The sequence below is a fragment of the Amblyomma mixtum genome, chromosome 2, assembly GCF_055824585.1.
Source record: "Amblyomma mixtum isolate Tamu chromosome 2, ASM5582458v1, whole genome shotgun sequence".
Taxonomy (NCBI): Eukaryota; Metazoa; Arthropoda; class Arachnida; order Ixodida; family Ixodidae; genus Amblyomma; species Amblyomma mixtum.
This window is the reverse complement of record NC_143013.1, coordinates 173,586,336-173,607,298: the sequence shown is the minus strand read 5'-3', so window position 1 is coordinate 173,607,298 and position 20,963 is coordinate 173,586,336. Positions and strand designations below refer to the sequence as shown.

Here is a 20,963-nt window from a genome sequence, read left to right as displayed (position 1 = left end):
GGGTTGGGGTCACTGAATACAGCCCGCAGTTCTTTGCTAGAACGTCTTTGTCGGAACCGGGAACAGGGTGCATTGCAACGCAGGTGCTAACGTAAATGAAGCGACGACGTCTGACAGAGGCTTTCAACATCCGGCCGGCAGTAGTTTTCATTTCGGCTGCTGCTAGGTGGGAGCGCAGCGCTTGCTGCCAGCAATCCCGGAGCGTTCTCTTCCGTTTCCGCCTTTTTATGTCACTATTCTCCTATATGGTCATCAGGGAGTCCCTAGTTTGAACCTTGGCTGCGGGAAAAAGTCTTTCAACTGCAAATCCGAATCTTTTAGAAATAAGTGTACCTTTCGCTGCCTTACAAGCTGCAGCAAAGCCACAAAATGCCGAACTATCGGATTTTACTAACGCAAAAAACTGATAGTGTTCTTCTCAGCCTCCCTTTAACAGCTCGGTAGAAACTGTTTTTCCATGAAGAATGACATCCATAGCCCTCACTCAGACTAGTCTGGAAAGTAGTTTCTGTGTGCGTTTGGCTACTATACTCACCTTTGTAAAAGTTGCTGCCTGCGAGTGTAGCGTCTGCGCGGTGCAGTACTTCGCTTCTGCAAGCAAACTTTCTAACGCTGTCTATATCGTTAAGCACGACCACGTCCGTGAAATATAGCTTCAGTCTGCAAGTAAACGCATTAACCTGTTACAACAAAACAATGGCGTGTATCACAAAGTTCCGCGTTACTAAGGGACCCGCGCTTTGTGGTTCACAGTGACAATCGCTGTGCCTCTTTGAAGATACTGTGGAACCGCACCGAATTATGAGCGGCGCCTGCAGTGCCGTCCAAATATGGGTCCACCAATAGCTCAGCTTGAATTTTCTAATTTATACAAGCGTTGATAAACTTCCAAACGTTCGTTATGCACAGGAAATCCAGTCAGCAGCCCCAATTTCTTCTGAGTAACTTACATTACTGACCACTTTTAGTGCACCAAATTCACACATTGTCATAGGTGCACTGATCTCGGATATACACCAGCGGTGCGCCAAAGTGGAGGACACAGCCGGAAACAGCAGGTGCGATAATGCATGTTTCTGCGCTTCTGGGCAGTCTCATAGGCAGGCATTACCTCCCTGTGAGTCTATTGCTCGAGAAAAATGAATGCGAATTAGGTCGATAGCCGTTTAAAGACGCTTATATTACAGCTGGACAATATGGCGCTGCTCAAAATACCAGGGAGCGCATATTCGACGTCAAATTAACCCTGGTCTTACCGTTGTGCGGCGCAGTGCTTACGAAATGAGTGGCGTGCCATAATTGTGATACGGAGTATTTATTTTGCACAGGAAACCTCTTCCACAACTATAGTGTTTTTGTTGATATTACATCATGATTTCGTGACAAACGAAGCTTAATGTGGCAGCACATAAGTAAAAGAGAACCTGGGATTGAATTATTTTAGCATTGCCTAGAAACTGAGTCCCTACAGTTATCCTCGTCTGGTTGTCCGGGCACAGCTGTCCCCGTTTTTTTTTCTTTTTTTTTTCGGGGGGGGGGGGGGGGGAGATGACCCCCACACCGATCTGCGCATTGCATGGCTGTAGGAACGCGACTGTTTCCCTCGGGTTTGCTTGGCTTGTGATGTCACCTGCAGCAAGACTCGACGATCTGATTTCGAGCAGTCAGGGCGCTGGCAACTATGACACGAGGTCTAAGCGCGGAGTGAGCGCCGTCATTTCTAGGCGGACTGTAGAGCATTTCAGGGCTTTTTCGCTGTATTACTACATCCCGAGGCCCATAGAGGCGCTGGTGTGCGCTGGTCTATGGTGCGCATCGTCTGCGTCGCCTACGTTGTTGTCTTCTGCGAACGCTCTTGGAGGCTTTCTTTTCTAGCTGCCCTTGCCAGTCATAGGCGCTAAGTAGTAACTTTTAATCATGATGAGCCCGGAAAGGAAGGATGGTGCGCTCACTTCGACCCAGCTCAGATTTTGCACCTGCCTGTGCGCCGGCCAGGTGTCAGAGTGCGGATATCACAGTGCCGCCAATACTGTAACTCTCTGAATACGCTCTTAAGAACGCGTGCACTGAGGTCTTGAACAAGTGAAATACGTTGGGTGCGCGTGGTCGTATAATATAACATGGGCTGCAGAAAAGTCGCCATGCTTTGAGAAAACGTCAGAGGTTTGCCAGTCGCCCATGGGCTTTATCTGACCCCTTAGAGTTTAAAATCTCGCAGAGCGCGTAATTAGACTCTGAAGCATAAACCCACATGTCGGTTCCCCCCCCCCCTTTTTTAGCCCTCTTGTTCGGCTTACAAGGCTACAGATATGAATATGCTAGTTATTGGTTTGTTTATGGGGTTTAACGTCCCAAAGTGACTGAGGCTATGAGAGACGCCGTAGTGAAGTGCTCCGGAAATTTTGACCACCTGGGGTTTTTTAACATGCACTGACATCGCACAGTACACGGGCCTCTAGAATTTCGCTTCCATCGAAATTCGACCGTCGCGGCCGGGATCGAACCCGCGTCTTTTCGATCAGCAGCCGAGCGCCGTAACCACTGAGCCACCGCGACGGCTTAAATGTGCTACTTGTGACAAATAAATTCAAACGTTCGCCTTTCCTGTGTGCACATTACCGAAAGCGCATCCGATGATAGCTGTCATGTCTGCATCCTAAAACTTCAAAAAAAAAATTAATTTCTGCAGCTTGAGAGTTCATGTTGAAACAAAATTTAGCGCCATTCAGTTCAAGTGGCAGCCTGTTAGTAAACACGGACATATTATTCTACCAGCGCAAGCGAAATCTTCGTTTTCCGGCGCCAGGGCTGGTAACACGCCGCATCACTATTAGGCCCTGCACTCATTCGCATGTAGGTGTCACATTCATCGAAAATTTCTTACGGAATGCTCACATCCACACACTTAGAACTGACCTCGCTCGTGTCTTAGGCATCTTAAACAGACTGAGGTGTTACCTGCCAGCTTCTATCGAACGACTGGTGTACTACTCTCTTATACATTCACGTTTTAGCTATTGCTCTCTTGTGTGGCAAACAACGACGAAAACAAATTTAGATTCCCTACTATCAGTACAAAAAAGAGCAACACGCGCTATCGGTAACTTGGAGCTGTCCTCTAGTTGTGCGCCCTACTATAAAACGTATGGAATACTCCAAATGCCTCAGTCCTACAAATACATACTAAGCCTGGAAGTTTATCGCCAATACCGGTTGGATATATCTACCTTTGGAACAAAATACCAGGAAAAAAAAAGTGTGTAGGATTTAAGGAAGAACATCATAGTCAAGCCCCGAGCTCGAACCAACTATGAACATCAAAGATTAAGCTGTCAGATAGCAGATTTAATAAACAGCTATCCAGTCATTCATGACCTATTAACCAAAAATCTTTCACTAAACAGGTTTAAGAAAACACTGAAGGGATTATTCTTAAAGGAAGACTAGTGTTTCATGTTTTCATGTTTTTCTTCTTGTTTTCAATTTATGTTTCCTGTGCTTCAAGTTCGATAGTGTACATGTATTTCATGTTTGGAAGTGCATTGTAAACATCCATTGCTAGTAGAAGTTGTGCACTTATTCTTGTATACCTTTCCTGTACATATTCTTGCACTGTAAAAAAAATATAATAAGGGGGTGAGGGGATAGATTTCATCTAAGACATTTCTCTGCATGTAAACTCTGTTGTAATCTCTGCATGAGTGTCAAACCGCTGCTTGCCACAGGGTGGCGTGACCTCGTCAGGCACTTTTCCGCCTTTTGTCACGTCCCCCAGGACAATAGTTTTGTACTATTGTCGTGAATAAAAATGATTGATTGATTGATTGATTGATTGATTGGTAGTTCATAGAACCCTACAAAACCTTGCAATAATCGAAGCGGGAACGATATGAGGCTTGCAAGAGGAACATTCCAATGCACTAACTCGCACACAAGCACTGGCAACAAGAGCGGCGCTTTATGGACAGTGATAGAACTACCCTACGTTTATGTTCACTGGAGGAAATACCTGAACACGGGGCCGTACAGTCTGCTCCACTCTATAGCTTTCTTGCGGGCAAAGTCGGCTCGGTAAAGCTCCACGTGACCGCGGATAGTCTGCGCCGGTGGCATCGGTGGGAGCCTCGTTCCGGGAGGGAGGCGTCGTTCTCGCGACAACCAACGTGATGCCAGCCAGTAGAGAGCGGTGGCGGCGCACGAAACGAAGATGATGGTCCACATCGTTGCACCCGCCTTTCCGACTTCTCTTGGGCAGCTCACTGCTGAGAGACGAAAGAAAAGGACAGTTTGCAAAGTGTAAACCATTGGATTTAGGAATCAAAGGACGCGGAGGTCATTTTTTACGCAGAAAATATTTACACGAAAACCGAAAGTCCACCTTACAGTCAGTGGAAGTTCGACCATAGCTGGTGCGGTGCGCATTGCTGGTGTCAGTAGCAGTGTTTATTAACTCCGGGTAGGGGTGTGAACTGTCTGCTTCGTTCATGCCACTACTCTCGTAATGGCTACGCTGGTAACGTCTAATGAATGTCATTCGCGTAGAATGTTGAATTACATCGGTCAAGTAACCAATCATTACGTATGCTGAGTAGGGTGGGCATGCGCCGCGCACGGCCGCTTATCGATGCATATTAGACGGGCGTCAGGCATGACAGCCGCCGCAAGTGGGCGTGTGAAGGGAGTGTGGGGAGGTGCGGTGCTCATGTGTTCGAGTAACCGGGTGCACTAAACATTTGTTTGTTGTGGAAGGGAAGTGCGCCGAGCAGGGATGATAAAAATCACCACATGATTTCACCGTAAGTTCTCAGTACAGCTATACCTTTAAAACTTTACTGCTACGTACTCTTCTTGGAATCAATATTGTTTCCACTACGTTTTATTGATGAATTCGCTCTCGCCCTACCACAAGCCCTTCCGTCCCGGTTACATCAGCCCTTGTGTCCGACAGTATGCGACGGCTCGCTATGTAATACTTACTATGCTGTCTCAAGGCATCTAAGCATTCCTGGACAGAACCCGAAGGTCTCCTGCCATGAACAATAAGGAAGGGCAGGGAAATGTGATTATTGGGTGCGCTTCGACTGTGCTTGGTGAGGGAGACTTCAGAGAATGCGTGGCTGATGTACTCATCTGAGCACCGTACACCAACCTTTTTCAGAAATACTCCAGAAATGTTCAGGAATGAAATAAGTCGCGGAGTGAAAGGCTATGAGCTGAGAATTCGAAAATAATCAAAACTGCAATAGACTGGCGGGTGAGAGAAGCATGCTGTCTCATTTCCTCCGCACCGGCCGGTTTGATACCCCTAATTTCTTCAACCTTTGAAAGTGGCTGATCTTAGCACTGAAGAACCTAGAGTTGTAACGGGTGGGTTATTGTCGGAAGGATTTGAGAAATATCTGTTACCACGTCCATCTGGACACTTACGCGGACGAGGGGAAGCCGAGAGTTGTTGCGACGGGATGTAACGCTTACGGGTGGGAACGGTTGGCGAGCTGTTTCAGTTGACTATGGGGAAAAGCACCCAACACGCGTTTTCTTTCACAGGATCAGGGCCTTGCGGTGTCTGTCGATAGCCTTCACGTCACCCTCGAAGACGATATTACGAGCACTCGGACCTCACTATCATGATGTATCGTTGATGGAATTCGCCCGGCAATTTGCCGCATTTGGCAGAATGCCTAACAAATAAGAAAAGTGTTAAGGAGATCACGTCAGTCTTCTGTTCACCTGATAGACGTATGTAGCAGAAAATGGCGCGCGGACGCAAAGGGTACACGCAGACAGTAAACCGAGTTATAAACACTATTTGAAATCAGGTCCAAGTTATTTATATTTACGCCAGCGCTCGTGTAGACGAAAGCGCCTTTCAAGAAGAAGAGGAAGTGTGTGTGTGTGTGTAAAAGTGATCTGGAATACACCCCATTCCCTGTACATGAGTGCGTTTGTATCCGCTATGCCCCGTGGCCAATCCCCCGCCGTGGGTATTTGCCTTAAGCCTGAGGACATCATCATCATCATCATCATCAAGCGCATGTCTTGGCCACGCCGCTGTTGACCCTCGGCCGCTGATTACCAACGTCACCATATATAGGATGGAATCTATCAGATTTGAACAACCATTATCTTCTCGTTGCCCACGACCGACGATTTGAAACGTAGAGATGGGCACGATGCCTTCCAGGAGGTTGAAATTGAGATTAGAGCATGAGGGCTCAGGCGTGGCTTTAGGCACTGTCAAATTGAGAGGACGTCTGTAGCTTGAGGGCAACAGAAGTGAAAGAAGGAAAGACCCTCCACTGGTCCTGTCTGTGTTAGGCGGGATCGACGACCGAAGTATTCGCACAAAGGACCTATTATCTCTGTGTGGAGAGCTGGGCTGTTGTAGAGGTGCTGAGGTCACGGACGGAAAATGGGACAAAATCACGGGAGGTTCCATGCGCCTCGCGATAAAGAGGTAGGAGGTCTTGCAAGACGCCTATAGCACCCTGAAAAGAGTCCGCGTCATGTTCTATTAAACTATGGAGTGGGTGGTTTCCGCCGGGGTAGCAAAACTTTTGGGCGTAAAAATACTTCTTAATGGGCGATCATCGCTTTCTTAATGTCAAGTCCGGATCTGAAGAAGGTTGGATGTGCATTCATACAATTTTTCCTTTCGCTGAGGTGAATTTTGGGGCTTCAACAATAGCGTCGGCAAACAAAGGTGCTGAGACTAGGGCTGAGAAGAGGTATCACTGCGTTGTGGCACAAGCGAAGCTCGACATCTGTTATGGCCGACGGCCGCCAGAAATTGCACAGGAAAGTTTGTGCACAGATGCCAGGCGAGGGCGAACCACTGAGGAAGCTACGGGGAAAGGGAGGTCTCAGGGCCCACCGGCGCCGCAGGTGCGCAGGCTCGTTCAACTCAGTACAGGGTAGCGTTAAGCACAGTTAGAGGCTGGGAACAGAGGGCAAAAGAGCTAAGATCTGACCTTGAGGGCTGCTGTAGTATATAGAAGTATGTCGCTTGAAAACATGAAAAACAACGCGGCAGTCGAGGCTGACGCCCGGTGGAAGCTTAGGGGGAAGTGGTACCCTGCTGCTCCACTGCGGCGCAGGTGCTCATGCAGAGTCTAGAGGCTCGGCTCGGGTCAGGGAACGCCGTTAAGCCTTTATCGCTGAAACTTTGCTCCATGCGCGCACTTTATGAAGCAAAGGCTGCGCGAAGCCGCAGAAACGTTGCCCAGCGTGCGCATAACGCAGTGTTCTCACCAAGTTTTCCACAAAGCGCGACGCAGCGTAAGTGTTGCATACCGTACTTACCGGCATATAGGTCGAACTTTTTTTTCATAAATGTTGCCCATAATTAGTTGCCGACCTATATTCGTGACCAAAGAACCTCGACCTATACTCGTGACCAAAAAGAGCAAAAGTAGCGAGATAATAGGGTTCTGTTGTGTCGCCGCGGTGGCTCAGTGGTTATGGTGCTCGGCAGCTGACCCGAAATACGTGGGTTCAATCCCGGCCGCGGCGGTTGAATTTCTTAGGAGGAGAAATTCTAGACGCCCGTGTACTGTGAGATGTCAGTGCACGTTAAAGAAGCCCAGGTGGTCGAAATTTCCGGAGCCCTCCACTACGGCGTCTCTCATAGCCTTAGTCGCTTTGGGACGTTAAACTCAATCAATCAATCAATCAATCAATCAATCAATCAATCAATCAATCAATCAATCAATCAATCAATCAATCAATCAATCAATCAATCAATTGTGGGGACACCGTCCCCTGCGTTCGCTTTCTCGCAACGCACTAGTTCCCTGTGGTTAGCTCCCCCGCAAAGCACTCCTCTCGGTTCGGTTACTTTTAACTAACAGGGGAGGGCGCTCGCGTCGCAGCGACACCAGCGCCACGGATGGCGTTTTGCTGCGCGCGCGCGAGGGATAGCGGGTCTCTTCTCCCTGGGACCGGGAAGGGACCGGACGTTTCGCTCGCAGCTTCGCTCTTCGTCGGCGGGCGACCTCGTGTGGAAACATGTTCCCCTCAGCTCGTCCCGTCCGGCCTCGGAGTTATTCCCTCTGCCCTACCGTGGGCGAACATTCGCTCGTAACCGTGCTGGTGAGTCGGACATCCTCGATTCCTCAGTGTATTTTGTTGCTAGCTCGCGTTATTGTTGTTATAGCAATAAATGCCTTGTTTGTGTCAGCCAGTGTGTCGTTCCTTTGTTCCCAGAGAGCAAGGCCCGCCGTGGTCGGCGTGCGCTCGGTAGCGCTCGCGACCACGGGGTGGGGTCCGCGCGGCTTTGAACTGTGTCAGCGCGGTTAAACGGGGAGAACGTATTTATCTCCCCAATTTTAAACCCCACATCTGGCGCCCAACGTGGGGCCTGCTCTTGGAACATTGGTCGACTGTCGGTTCGGTTCGAGGAACGCTCTTTGTCCGGACTTGACAAGTGGTAGGCCTAGTGTGAATTTTGATCGCTAGGACCTGCGGCATGCTTTCTTGAGTGCGAGGTGTATTGCGCTGCAGCATGTTTGAACTTTTCGACATGCTCAGCATGTTTTTTTGTCAAGTTTTTCTTCCTGGAGTTTCTTCAAGAACCACTTGGTCCGCATCGAGGGAGCGCGAGGCCTAGCGCCCGCGGAGTTGCCGAGCCCGAAGCGAGTGAGTACGGAAGCCGCGTGGGTGGTCCGAGTTTTCTGTATATATTTTCTCGCTGTCTCTTTTTTGACTCTGGGAGTCGCGGCTCCGGGAGCTATTCAAAGCTATTCATAGCTGCCTGCACCTTGTCAAAAGTGACACGACCACCGGACCGTGGTGTTAGAGAGGGCGCACTTTTCTGCTCACCCGTTTTTTTTAACCTCGCATGAACCGAGCATTCTCGTTCAACTCAAGAAAGGGCTTTGTTCACTCGAACTTAGCGTTGCACAGCCGCCCGACACATTTTGCTAGTTAGTTGAGCATTGAGCCACGAGGCCCTTGTGTACGCCGTTTCCCCTCCCGTGACCTACGTTAAAGGCATGCGGAGTGTGTTTTGGTAATCTTTCAGATCCAGCGGAACCACTCCGGCTTGCTGTCTTGGGCACATTGTCTCGCTGCCGCCTGCTGCGACGGAGCGGCCTGTATCCTGTTCGCCGTATCCATCCGGGGCAGCCGTGGCGAGACTAGACAGCAGCCGCCTCCGGCTGCTGTTACCCTGGAGACTACTGCAGGATCCTGGCCTGCAGTGGTCAACCGGCCCTTCTCTTCGCGGGCCTGCGGACACGTAGTCCGCGGGCCATGCGAGTCGTCCCAGCGGAGACCTTCACGCCGCCTTCGGAATACCGCGGAAGACTGCGTGCACGTTGTCGGCGTGACCTCCGCTGCACGACCTGCCTACTGCGCATGAAGACCAGGAGACTCCTCCATAGCATGTAACTTGCAGGCGCGTGGGTCTATTTAAGGTTGGGGGGATGTGGGGACGCCTTCGTCCCCTGCGTTCGCTTTCCCGCAACGCACTAGTTCCCTGTGGTTAGCTCCCCCGCAAAGCACTCCTCTCGGTTCGGTTACTTTTAACTAACAGGGGAGGGCGCTTAAAGCCCCTAAATAAATTGTTTCATTGAGGGGCTTTAAGGGCGCTCGCGTCGCCGCGACACCAGCGCCACGGATGGCGTTTTGCTGCGCGCGCCGAGGGATAGCGGGCTCGTCTCCCTTGGACCGGGAAGCGACCGGACGTTTCGCTCGCAGCTTCGCTCTTCGTCGGCGGGCGACCTCGTGTGGAAACATGTTGCCCTCAGCTCGTCCCGTCCGGCCTCGGAGTTATTCCCTCTGCCCTACCGTGGGCGAACATTCGCTCGTAACCGTGCTGGTGAGTCGGACATCCTCGATTCCTCAGTGTATTGTGTTGCTAGCTGGCGTTATTGTTGTTATAGCAATAAATGCCTTGTTTATGTCAGCCAGTGTGTCGTTCCTTTGTTCCCAGAAAGCAAGGCCCGCCGTGGTCGGCGTGCGCTCGGTAGCGCTCGCGACCACGGGGTGGGGTCCGCGCGGCTTTGAACTGTGTCAGCGCGGTTAAACGGGGAGAACGTATTTATCTCCCCAATTTTAAACCCCACACAATCAATCAGAGTTCTGTTGTCACGCCCGCCGTTTCAAGCAGCGCCGGCTACATTGGTACTACACTCTGTATGGTCGCAGTAGATACTCATAAAAAAAGAAGGAAAAATTAGCGTTCGCAAGTCTAATAATACCGTTCGGAACTATCGTATAAACGCGTGTAAGGGCCCGCGCCCGTGTATGGGCCGCTGTCCGTTTTCCCGAAAGAAATCGTTAAAAGAAATAAATCCTTGTAAGCGCCGCACCCGAACTTTGCATGACCCAGGCGGGAATACTCTTCTAAACGCACGCGCCATATCCTCAGTGCGCTTGATCGCGGAGGCCACGTAGGCGCGCAGGAGCTTCCAAGTGCCGTCCATGGATGGCGCCCGAAGGCGCAGTCTTCATCATCATCATTCGGGTGCACACAGCGAATTGCACCTGCATTGCTCTTTCGCTCATTTTGTGGTCTTAGCTTGGGAAGCAGTATATTTTGGCGTTTAAATAGGTACCAAAGCCAGTGTATTATAGTTTATAGAGGGGTCGTGATCAAAACAAAAGCTCCGGCATGCATGTCGAAGCCGTAGTCGCGCATAACACATATATTAAAATGAAAAATTTGCGTCAGTTAAAATCTAGCAAAAGTGCTAGTTCAGTGGGACGTCTTATTTGGGTCAACTTACATTCGAATAATTTTTTTTTATTTCCCGGCCAGCCCAATGTATAGGGGTCGACCTATATTCGTGGTCGACCGATATGCGAGTAAATACGGTATATTTTCTCTGCCATGCAGGCCTGGCTGGGCTATTCGTTGGGTTTCTTTGATGGGAACTGTTACAAACGGGCCGGCGGCTGGCGGACGCCTGCCAACGGGTCGGCGGCGGAGCCCGCTAGAACGAAACGAGGCGGGTGGCTGGAGCAAAAAGAATGAGGTTTATTTCGTGGCTTTGGTTTTTATAGCCAGTCAAAGAAGACGAGAAGGAAACGAAAGCTGTGCTTGGCCGTGACGCTGTGTGATAAGATGAGCAGGGCGGAAGAGGGCACACATGGCGCTGACGAAGCAGTTAGCTGTTCGCAGCATCCCCCTTTTCTTGGAATCCATATCTTACTACGGGTTTCCGGACACGCGTTGACCGGCGGAGCACTGGACCTTCGAGGTCGCTGGCGGGAGGAGCCTGTGTTTCCTCCGGCTCCATGTCTGGGTGGTCTGCAGGCACTTCAGGGCTGACAGGGTGAGCTGAAGCAGCAATGGGTACATCGATGCTTCTTCTCAGCTGGTCCATGTGACGGTGAACAACCCCATTGTCTGTCTCCGCTTTCACGACACGTGAGCCCGCGGTTGCCTTCACCCCTCCCGGAGTCCATTTCTCGCCGCCGCCATAGTTACGGATGTATACCGAATCACCTGGGACAAAGCTCCAGCTGGCGTCTTCCTGTGACTGGGCTTGGTCGACTGTCTTGCACCTGGGAGGAAAGCACATGTCTAGTCTCGTGCGCAATCGGTAACCGAGGAACATTTCGGATGGCGAGAGCCCCGAGGATAGCGGCGTGTTTCTATAGCTGCACAATATTCTTGCCATAGCCTTTTTTAAGTCCTCTTCTGAGCACCTTTTTAGTCCGTCGTTAATGGTTCCCACAGCCCGTTCAGCCAAACAGTTGATTTGTGGGTGATACGGCGGCGTTCGAAGATGCGTCACGCTGTTCCGCTCCATAAATTGGACGAATTCCCAATCCGTAAAAGGCGTCCCATTGTCAGAGACAACTGTGCGGGGTAGGCCAAACTGACTGAAAATCGTCCGAATTGCCTCGACCGTAGTGCGGGAGGTGGCGTTGGATAGGGGTATGGCCTCGATCCACTTGCTGTGCGAGTCTACGATGACCAGGATCATCTTGTTTTGAGTTGGTCCCGCAAAATCAATGTGCAACCACGACCATCTTTCCCGAGTCTCTGGCCAGCTAACAGCTGCGTGCTTAGGCGGCATTGGAAGCACTTGAACGCAGCTTTGACACCCAGCAGCTACCCGTTGAATATATTTTTCAAGACTGGGCCACCAGAATGTAGACCGCGCAATGGTCTTCATTGACGAAACACCTTGGTGTGCTGCGTGTAACAACTTCAAAAATATTTCTCTGGCTGCTACCGGAATCACAACACGGTGGCCCCAATGGAGGAGGTTCTGACTAACGGACAGCTCGTGGCGCCTTTTCGAGTACTCCGACATCTCCTTCCCTTCCATAACCGCGTGCCTCGGTCAAACCTCCTAGACATACCTACAGACTTTTGAGAGCACTCCGTCTGCTTGGGTGAGGGCTTGTAGCTCCTCTAGGGGCACGGCAGGTGGGTCCTGTGCGCCCAAGGCCAATACGTACTCCGCGACGTCCTCCGAATTCTCGGGCACCTGCTGAGAAGGTAAGGGTAGGCGGCTTAAGGCATCGGCGACGAACATGTGCTTGCCAGACTTGGACTGTAATTTATACTTGTATGCACCAAGAAGAATGGCCCATCTCTGTATTCGAGCCGCTGCCATGACGGACGTTTGCCTGTCTTGCTTTAGGAGACCCAGCAATGGCTGATGGTCTGTGATGAGCATGAACTCTCGCCCAAGGAGATCGTCTCTAAAACGCTGCACACCGAAAACCAAAGCTGACGCCTCCCGCTCAGTGTGAGAATAATTCCTTTCTGCTGCGGTTAACGAATGCGAGCGAAAACCGATAGGACGATGTTCACCATCTATGCGATGGGAAAGTGCTGCCCCAATACCATATGGTCATGCATCGCATTCTAAAAATAGCTGTTTTTTCGGGTCGAAGTGCGTCAGCACCGGGGCTGTGGACAGCACCTCCTTCGCGAAGCGAAATGCATCTTCTTCCTTAGAACTTCTTACCCACTTAGCTCTCTTTTCGAGCAACCGGTACAGGGGGCTAGCAAAGTAGACATGTCAGGCAAAAACTTGTAGAACGTTACCATGCCCAGAGAAGAGCGCAACTCGCTCACATTTTGGGGAGGAGGGGCTAATCTGATGGCATCCACGTTTTTTTCAGTCGGATGCAGTCCGTCCGCATTGATACGGTGACCCAGATAAGTGACAGACGGCTCGTGAAATCGACACTTGTCAGCACGCAACTTGACGTCGTGCGCACGGAAGCGGTCAAGAACCGCCCTGAGGTGGTTGCTTTCGCCCTCGTGATTGTCAGCAATCAGAACGTCATCTAGGTACGCTTGTACCCCCGGCAAGCCTTGCAGAACGATTTCGATACGCCTCTGTAATATTGCCGGTGCAGAAGCAATTCCAAACGGCAAGCGATTGAAACAACACAACCTTTTGTGGGTGTTGATAACGGCCAACTGGCGGGATTCTTCGTCTAGCTCAATCTTATTGTACGCATCCCTTAAGTCCAAAATGCTGAATCGCTGCCCTCCTCCCAATTGAGCAAAAATATTGTTACGTGGCAGCCAGCCGAAGAATGAGGCGTGATGAACGACGGATAAGAGATGATTCAATGGCCACTGACCTAGCGCGAGCGCTCAGTCCCGCGCCACTGCCAGCTTCGTCTTCGTCACACTACCCGGGGCCACCGAGCGATCATCCCGATCGGTGTCGAACAGACGCGCGAAATGGCGGTGGTCTTGAGTGGAGGGTTGAACAGTAAGTAGACGATGGTGCAGTGCTGGCTACCACGATGAGAAAGATGAGAGTGAGTACCGGTCCATGAACCTTCCGGGACGCAGGTTGACAGGAGCCGACAGCCACGTCCTTAAGACGTGCCGAACGGCCGGGGCAGGGGAACGGTGTCTTCATGTGGGTGCAGCGTCTTGGGTCGGTGGGGTTGGCAGGTCACGTCGGTCAAGGGTCGCTTCCAGTTCGTCGTGTCGGGTGGTCAGGGCGGAGGACGGGGCGGGGGAGCAACGGCGAGGTCGGTTCAGGTCGGAGAGGCTGGGGCAAGCCGGGCGACGCAAGCCAAGGACTCACGGCTGACGACCACGGCCGACACAGGACGCCGAAGCTCCAGGACCAGGATGCCGATGATTACCTCAGCACCTCACACCAAATGTTGCGTGGCGGCCAGCCGAAGAATGAGGCGTGATGAACGATGGATAAGAGATTTAATGGGCGCTGGCCTAGCGCGAGCGCTCCGTCCCGCGCCACTTCCAGTTTCGTCTTCGTCACAATATCATCTATAACTGGCAGGGGGTAATGCTCCATTTCACAAACTAAGTTTAGCGTAACCTTAAAATCTCCAGATTTACTTTGAAATGACACACACTGGCCAGCCGGTATCAACATCCATTAACAGCTTGACGCCGTTCCGGGCGAAGGTTTCTTTAATTGGTGGCACCAACCGTTCATTGGTCGTTACTGACCATAGCTGGGCTGCACTAACATCGCTGTCGCTATCTGCCTGCGCTCTGACGTTAACCGAACGGTTTTTCTCCTTTCGGCACATTCGAGCCAAGTGACCTTGTGTGTCACAACTGTAGCAGCGTCGATGACGCATTGAGCAGGTGGCATTATCATGACCACTGTTTCAGCAACGCTCCAACTGCTTGCCACTCGTGTTCCGTTTCGCGGGCCAACGCCGCGGCACCTTTAATGCCAGCACGTCAGTGGAGTCTGCTTCGTGGCTTATCGTCCGAGAATCAAGCTCTGCATTTCCTGACGCTAACGCAAATGCTGTTGCTTCTGCTAAGGTAAGATTCTTCTTTGCCAGCAACTGCTTTTGCAGGTTCTTCGAGCGGACGCCATATACGATGCGATCTCTCAACATCCTATCAAGCGTTGTTCCGAAATTGCAGTTCTGAGCAATGCGTCGCAATTCGGCAATGGAAGCTTGTACTGGCTCCCCTTCGTGCTGTTGCCGGTGAAAGAACTTGAAGCTTTCGGAAATCTCGTTCGGCGTGGGGTCGTAGTACTTGTTTAACTCATCTACTACTGACTGATAGCTCAAAGATTTTGGCTTCTGCGGGGCGACTTGTCCGCAAAGAATGTCAATGGTTCTTGACCCAAGCGCAGCAAATAGCAGGGCTCTTGGCATCGTCAGTTACTTGGTGAGCTTCGAAGTAGGCATCAACTTTGACGAGGTAAGATTGCCACTTATCTTTCCAGTCGTCGAACTGTGGCAGGGGGTGGCCCATGGCTGCAGGAAGGTTCGATGCATGGATGCTATTGACAGACCCCTGTGTCAGAGGAATCCTCGTCGCCACTGGCCGCATTTGTTTTTCCAGTCCCGGACTACTTGCTGGCAGGTCTCGGCTTCCGCTTGGACAGGAAAAGCGTCATGGTCACATGACCTACTTGCCATAGGCTGCTTTCGAACTCGGCGCCAGAGCCGAGCTCCCCGTCGGTTACCGTACAAGGACGCTGTCATCTGCTAGCAGACGATGCAAGCCACGGCCACCACGACGCCGAAGCAACGCCGAAGCAACGCCGTGCGCTCGATCATTATACTGAGTCGATTTAAAGACTGTACTGTCAGCTTAGCGTAGGTGCATTACAGAACTCAGCTTCGGAGGTATGCTCGCCGCTACTGCTTGCGGCGAAGTTCGCACAAAGTAGCCCAACTCGTTGCGGATAGGCAGATAGACGAAAGCCTTCGCAAAAATGTTGACAACATGCTCTATAGCTGCTCCAGTATACGAGTGGTGCACCTGCGATGCTTTCAGGTAAGCGTACAGACAGCATGTCGCAAAACAAGCGAACGAGAACCTCTTGACGACACGAGCAAACAATACGCGCTCGCAGCTTCGAACGCGCGTCCGTGTGCGGTGGATTTCAAGAAAATAAACGAAGATGCAAGAACAAAAAGTCTTGCGATGGCTCAGAGAGCAGCTACATAGCTCATGTGAAGGTTTAACGCATGATATCGACCTCCAGGAACGCGAAAAATACTCGAAATGCACACGGAGTCTAACTCAATATGGCTGCCAGCGCGGCGCGCAGCTATCGTCTGCTGCCTTCTCAGCAGCCCCAAGCAGCCCGCGGACTGCCATAGGCTAAAAACGAACGCGTTGCTATGGCGATGCAGGCAGGTGGGCGGAGCTTTCGGGCTGCCCGAGAAAAACAAATACCGGACTCGAGTCCGCAAGTAGTCCCGGACAGTCCGGGACTGAAAAACAAATGCAGCCACTGTTACAAACAGGCCGGCGGCTGGCGGACGCCTGCCAACTGATCGGCGGCGGAGCCTGCTAGAACGAAACGAGACGGCTGGCTGGAGCAAAAAGAATGAGGTTTATTTCGCGGCTTTGGTTTTTATAGGCAGTCAAAGAAAACGAGAAGGAAAGGAAAGCTGTGCTTGGCCGTGACGCTTGGGATGAGCAGGAAGGAAGAGGGCACACGTGGCGCTGACGAAGCAGTTAGCTGTTCGCAGCAGGAACGAACCCTCCAGTGTCCAGGACAAGGACTAATAACGAGGACCCATTTGATTTTGGAGGCGCCTGCAACGATCGAAGTAGAGCTCCACAAAATAGAGAACCAACAGCCATCACAAGTAAAATTCTTGTGATGTAGAAAGATCACTCAGCGTAAATGGTTATGCCTTGGAAGAATTGACAACTGGTTAATCATAAAAGATGTGAGAGTTGAGACGGTCCTGCCAGAGTACGTCTGCGCCACGAACCCATCTCCATAAAAAATTGAGCGTCTGAGCAATGGTGTAGGCTCTTCATTCATTACGCCCATTCTCGAATACTACTCTATTAAATAGGATGCATACAGCCAGTGCAAAATTAACAAAGTAGAAAACATTAAAAAAATCACTAAGATTCGTATTCAGTTCCTACAGCTGGCACACATCAGCACGAATACTTGTCAAACAGGTGAACTAAGAATCATTACAGATCAGACACTACAGAGAGAGGTTGAAGTTTATGTCTTTACTTAGCAATAATAAATTAGGAGTAGACAAGAATATGTATACCAAACCAGTCATCCAATGTCTAGCATGATTATAACATTTAAAAAAAAATTAAAGGATTGTAGGCCTAACCGATGCCTTCGAAAATTCGTGTTTTCCGCGAACGGTACGAGATTTCGCTAAATCCAGACACTCTGGAAAGGTCATCGGTCGAGTATTTTGCGGTGTTGATAAGCTAAGTACGAATCCGTAAAATATCTTTCATTGGCGGTTAAACAGTACTATGCTTCTTTCTTGTTTACAGCCGTGGTGTACAGGTACCACTGATTTTTTTCCATGTTTGTATGCGCAACCTGTATTGACAGTGTCTTACTATGCTTTTATCCTATGTTCAGTTTGAATCTTTTTGTATCACCCACTCCTGCTGTACGCCTTAAATTAACGCTGGCAGTATCAATGAATAAACAAAAACGTAAATACTGCGGTGCGCAATGTTAGTTGTTTAATCTCGAGGTCAGTGTGGGCCGAATTAACTGCGTCAAAGCCACGTTCTCGCTGTGCAACGCAGCTTGCCAACCGAAATATTATCAGGCGTCCCTTCAATAGAAATAATTCAATCCGTACTTTGCTGTCGCTGCTAACACGTAAAATTTTCTTTACGTTGTCCACTGCATGCAATGAAATAATTTTGCGTAGTCGCGAAGGCACAGGGAAAGACTCCTTCAAAGCAATGAAGCAAGGCTTACACTTATCAGCGATTTTTTGCCCAATACTGGCGTGCCCATTGCCGCCTTTGTGCATATTAAAATTCTCTCTTCTCTAGGCTTTCGCTCAGAGACTTCAGTGGCCAGTGGTGCAACGGACACAGCGAACCAGCGGTCTTAAATAAGGTGTGAATGACTGCCAGATCGACCGCACCAGCGACGAGGTAATCATTACGCCTTACATCTTACCTCTTAAATTATATGTTGCATTACATCAGAGGTTTTTCACAATGCGACTGCATATGCGCCAATTTCTAGTAAAAACATTCCCGAAACACACTGGTGACCTGAGCAAACCAGCAACACTGGCTGCCGTTACTGAACGGGACAAAGCAGAATAAGTCCACCGTCGTCACACTACGCCACACTACGATTGCGTTTCTCTGGGTTGAAAAACATTTGAGCAGAAATTTTCGGAAGTTTCAATTTTTCTAGGCCCCGCAGAGGTGGGTCAGTGGTTACGGCGCTCGGCTGCTGACCCGAAAGACGCGGGTTCGACCCCGGACGTGGCGGCCGAATTTCGATGAAGGCGAAATTCTAGAGGCCCCTGTACTGTGCGATGTCAGTGCACGTTAAAGAACCCCAGGAGGTCGAAATTTCCGGAGCCCTACACTACGGCGTCTCTCATAGCCTGAGCTGCTTTGGGACGTTAAACCCCAATAAACCAATAAACCAAACCAAATTTTGTAGTGTTGTGCATTCCTGGGAGCTACTCGTCACGTTCCGTGCTCTACATCCGGTTTTAACGTGCGTGTATGTCACAGCTTCAGAATGCAACCTGCGTCATGGAGGCTCGTCGCTGCTGGAAACAAAGAATCCCGTTAAATAATTTGACAAAAAAATACAGTGGAAAAACAAAGGCTGTTCTTTGCAACTGCAGGCACTAGGCGCGAAAGGCGCCAGTGCTATCCTGTGCAGGCAGTGCCAGCCAGTGAAATGGATATCGTTCCTTGCGTGTGACGCACGCCTGCGGTCGGACATCCAGGACGGGCTGTCGATGGACTAGGCAGAAGAAGTAAGCGGGAAAAAAGAGCCTGCCAGCTTGTCGTCAGAGGAATAAAAAATAGTTTAGATGCAGCGCTGCGATCTAGTGCAGTTCACTAGAGTGTGAAATCCAGGTTAGGTGAATGACGTATATGGGAGACAAGACCACTACCATCGAGATCACGAGATGCCTATATACAGTCACGGTTGTTAATGTCGGTTCTTTCTGTTGCCCTGTCTGCCCGAAACACACTAGAAACCGACACGCGCCTTGTCCTCATATTTTCCTTGCCGGTCGTATCTCTGTCCCCACTCCAGTTCTCCGACTCTGATGACATATTGGCTGGTTCCGGAGAGCGCGCACCCTTGCTTTTCTTCCCCCATAAGCTTTTCGTCTTGGCTCCTTCTGTCCTCCTTGCGCAATTCTCCATCCTGGCATCACACTGCACCAAGCTTTCTCGCTATGACCCCTCTAATGTTATTCGGGTTAGAATGTATCCGCGACGCACCACTGCACACTATCCTAGAGCCGCACAGGCGCACAGCACTTTCTTTTCCCGATGCCTTTCTTCCCTCGGCCGTACTCGCAGCCTCTCGTGCTATGTATTTACTTCGTACAGTTTCTTGGGTTATGTGTCCAAAATCGTGCCTTTTTCATCCATCTTCTCATCTGTGTACGCAAATGCTTTGCGGCAGTAGTGCCGAGGACTTCCTAGGAGCTGAATTAGCGTCGTCGTCATATTTTATCCGTTCGTTCTGCTCTTCTAAATGGTAGTTGGTAGGAGCACCGGTGCTTTAGGAATACCAAGTGGCAGGGTCCGTCAAACAGCAAAAGCTGCAGGGAAAGCTAAGTTCGCCCCCAGCTCGGTGACAGAAGCCGCAGACCGCAGCTGCGCCTGCGGCACCAAATGCGTCGAGGTTTGTCAAGCGCACTTTTTGCGTGTGATAACGGCGTGCCAAGATTAGGAAGCTGCCAGGGCAACTCTGCACGCTATCCAGCTCGAAGAAGATATGTAGGCGCAGGAAGCGGTACGTTTAGCGGTCAAAAGACCTGACCGATACCCACAAAACACTGCTGCTATGACCATTTGTGGGCTTTCTGAACAGTATTGTGCGCTCTTCCTGCAACTCATTACATACTTATCACTGCTATCAGAGAGGTGAATGGTGACAATTTTTTTCAGTTCCTTACATCAATACGCTTCTTTGTTGGCGTGTTCGGAAACATGATGTTACAAAGCATGCTCAAGCAAATTTTCCATTTTCTCTTCCAGAATTCTCCGCTAATTGTACCAAACCTTTGGAGAATTAAGAAATGTGTTTATCCCAGCGGTTTAGAAAGGGACTGAACGCCGGTACGTCCCTATACTACGTCCCACAATACCTTACTTAGTGCAAGCAAAGCTGCAGTTCTTACTGACGAGTAGTTTACTTCTACATGTCATCCTTTACTTCTGACAACTTCCATAGGGATGATACATCAGTGGTAGGTGTAGCTGTCAGTAAAGATTTGCAGAAAACCTGCGTGAAAACCGTTCTTTAGGCTTTTGGAGCAGCGAAAGGGTGTTTCATTGATGGATCATCATGGAACGGACCGTTCCATTCTGTAGCGGCAAGAAAGGAATACGACCTCAAATATTAGCAGCGCTGGTACATGGGCGCGCCGCCAAACAAGATTCATAAGAAGGAAATATTGTGCAAAAGCATAAATATTTTAGCAGATGGACATGACCGCCACGTACCTGAAAGCTCGATTAAGGTGTCCACTGACCCAGGGTCTCACTTATGCTCATCATCAACTTATTTTTCATTGTCAGCGCCAATTTAGCAAATGTAAGTCGGTTACTAATGGTCCAGCGCCACATTTCTGTATCAATGTTGTCCACGCCAACGCTTATTGCTGTAGTGCCGTGTTTCTGCCTCAAAGTTGTCCAAGCCAGTGCATGGAGCGCACATCTTCCTGTCAGTACGATCACATAGCTCAAAGAGCGAATATTAGTTTTATGGTAGAATTAGTTGATGATAAAGACGATGTGCAATGCACAGTACGAGAGTCTGCTGCATTTTAACACGAGACGTGTTCGGCTGCTAGGAAAAAGAGGTCGTTCTGAACGGCCACGTTTTAATATGCCCTTAGCTGGAAACAGCGCATCGGCCGTTGGCCGAGGTCTTGACACTTCCGGATCTACAATAGACGACAACAGAATGGTGCTGCCTCGTCTCCGAACAGGTAACGTTGTCTTGAACACCGTGTTTTTGCATGCAGACCTCTCGGGCCGTCCGTACCGAGCTCCTGACATCCGGGATGCCCGTGAT

At 50.2% G+C, this 20,963-nt stretch overlaps 1 pseudogene; it reads right to left on the bottom strand.

Annotated features, from left to right (window-relative positions):
* LOC149361684 (cytochrome P450 2B5-like) overlaps positions 1-20,963 on the bottom strand; it is a 113,845-nt pseudogene that overhangs the window by 25,753 nt on the left and 67,129 nt on the right.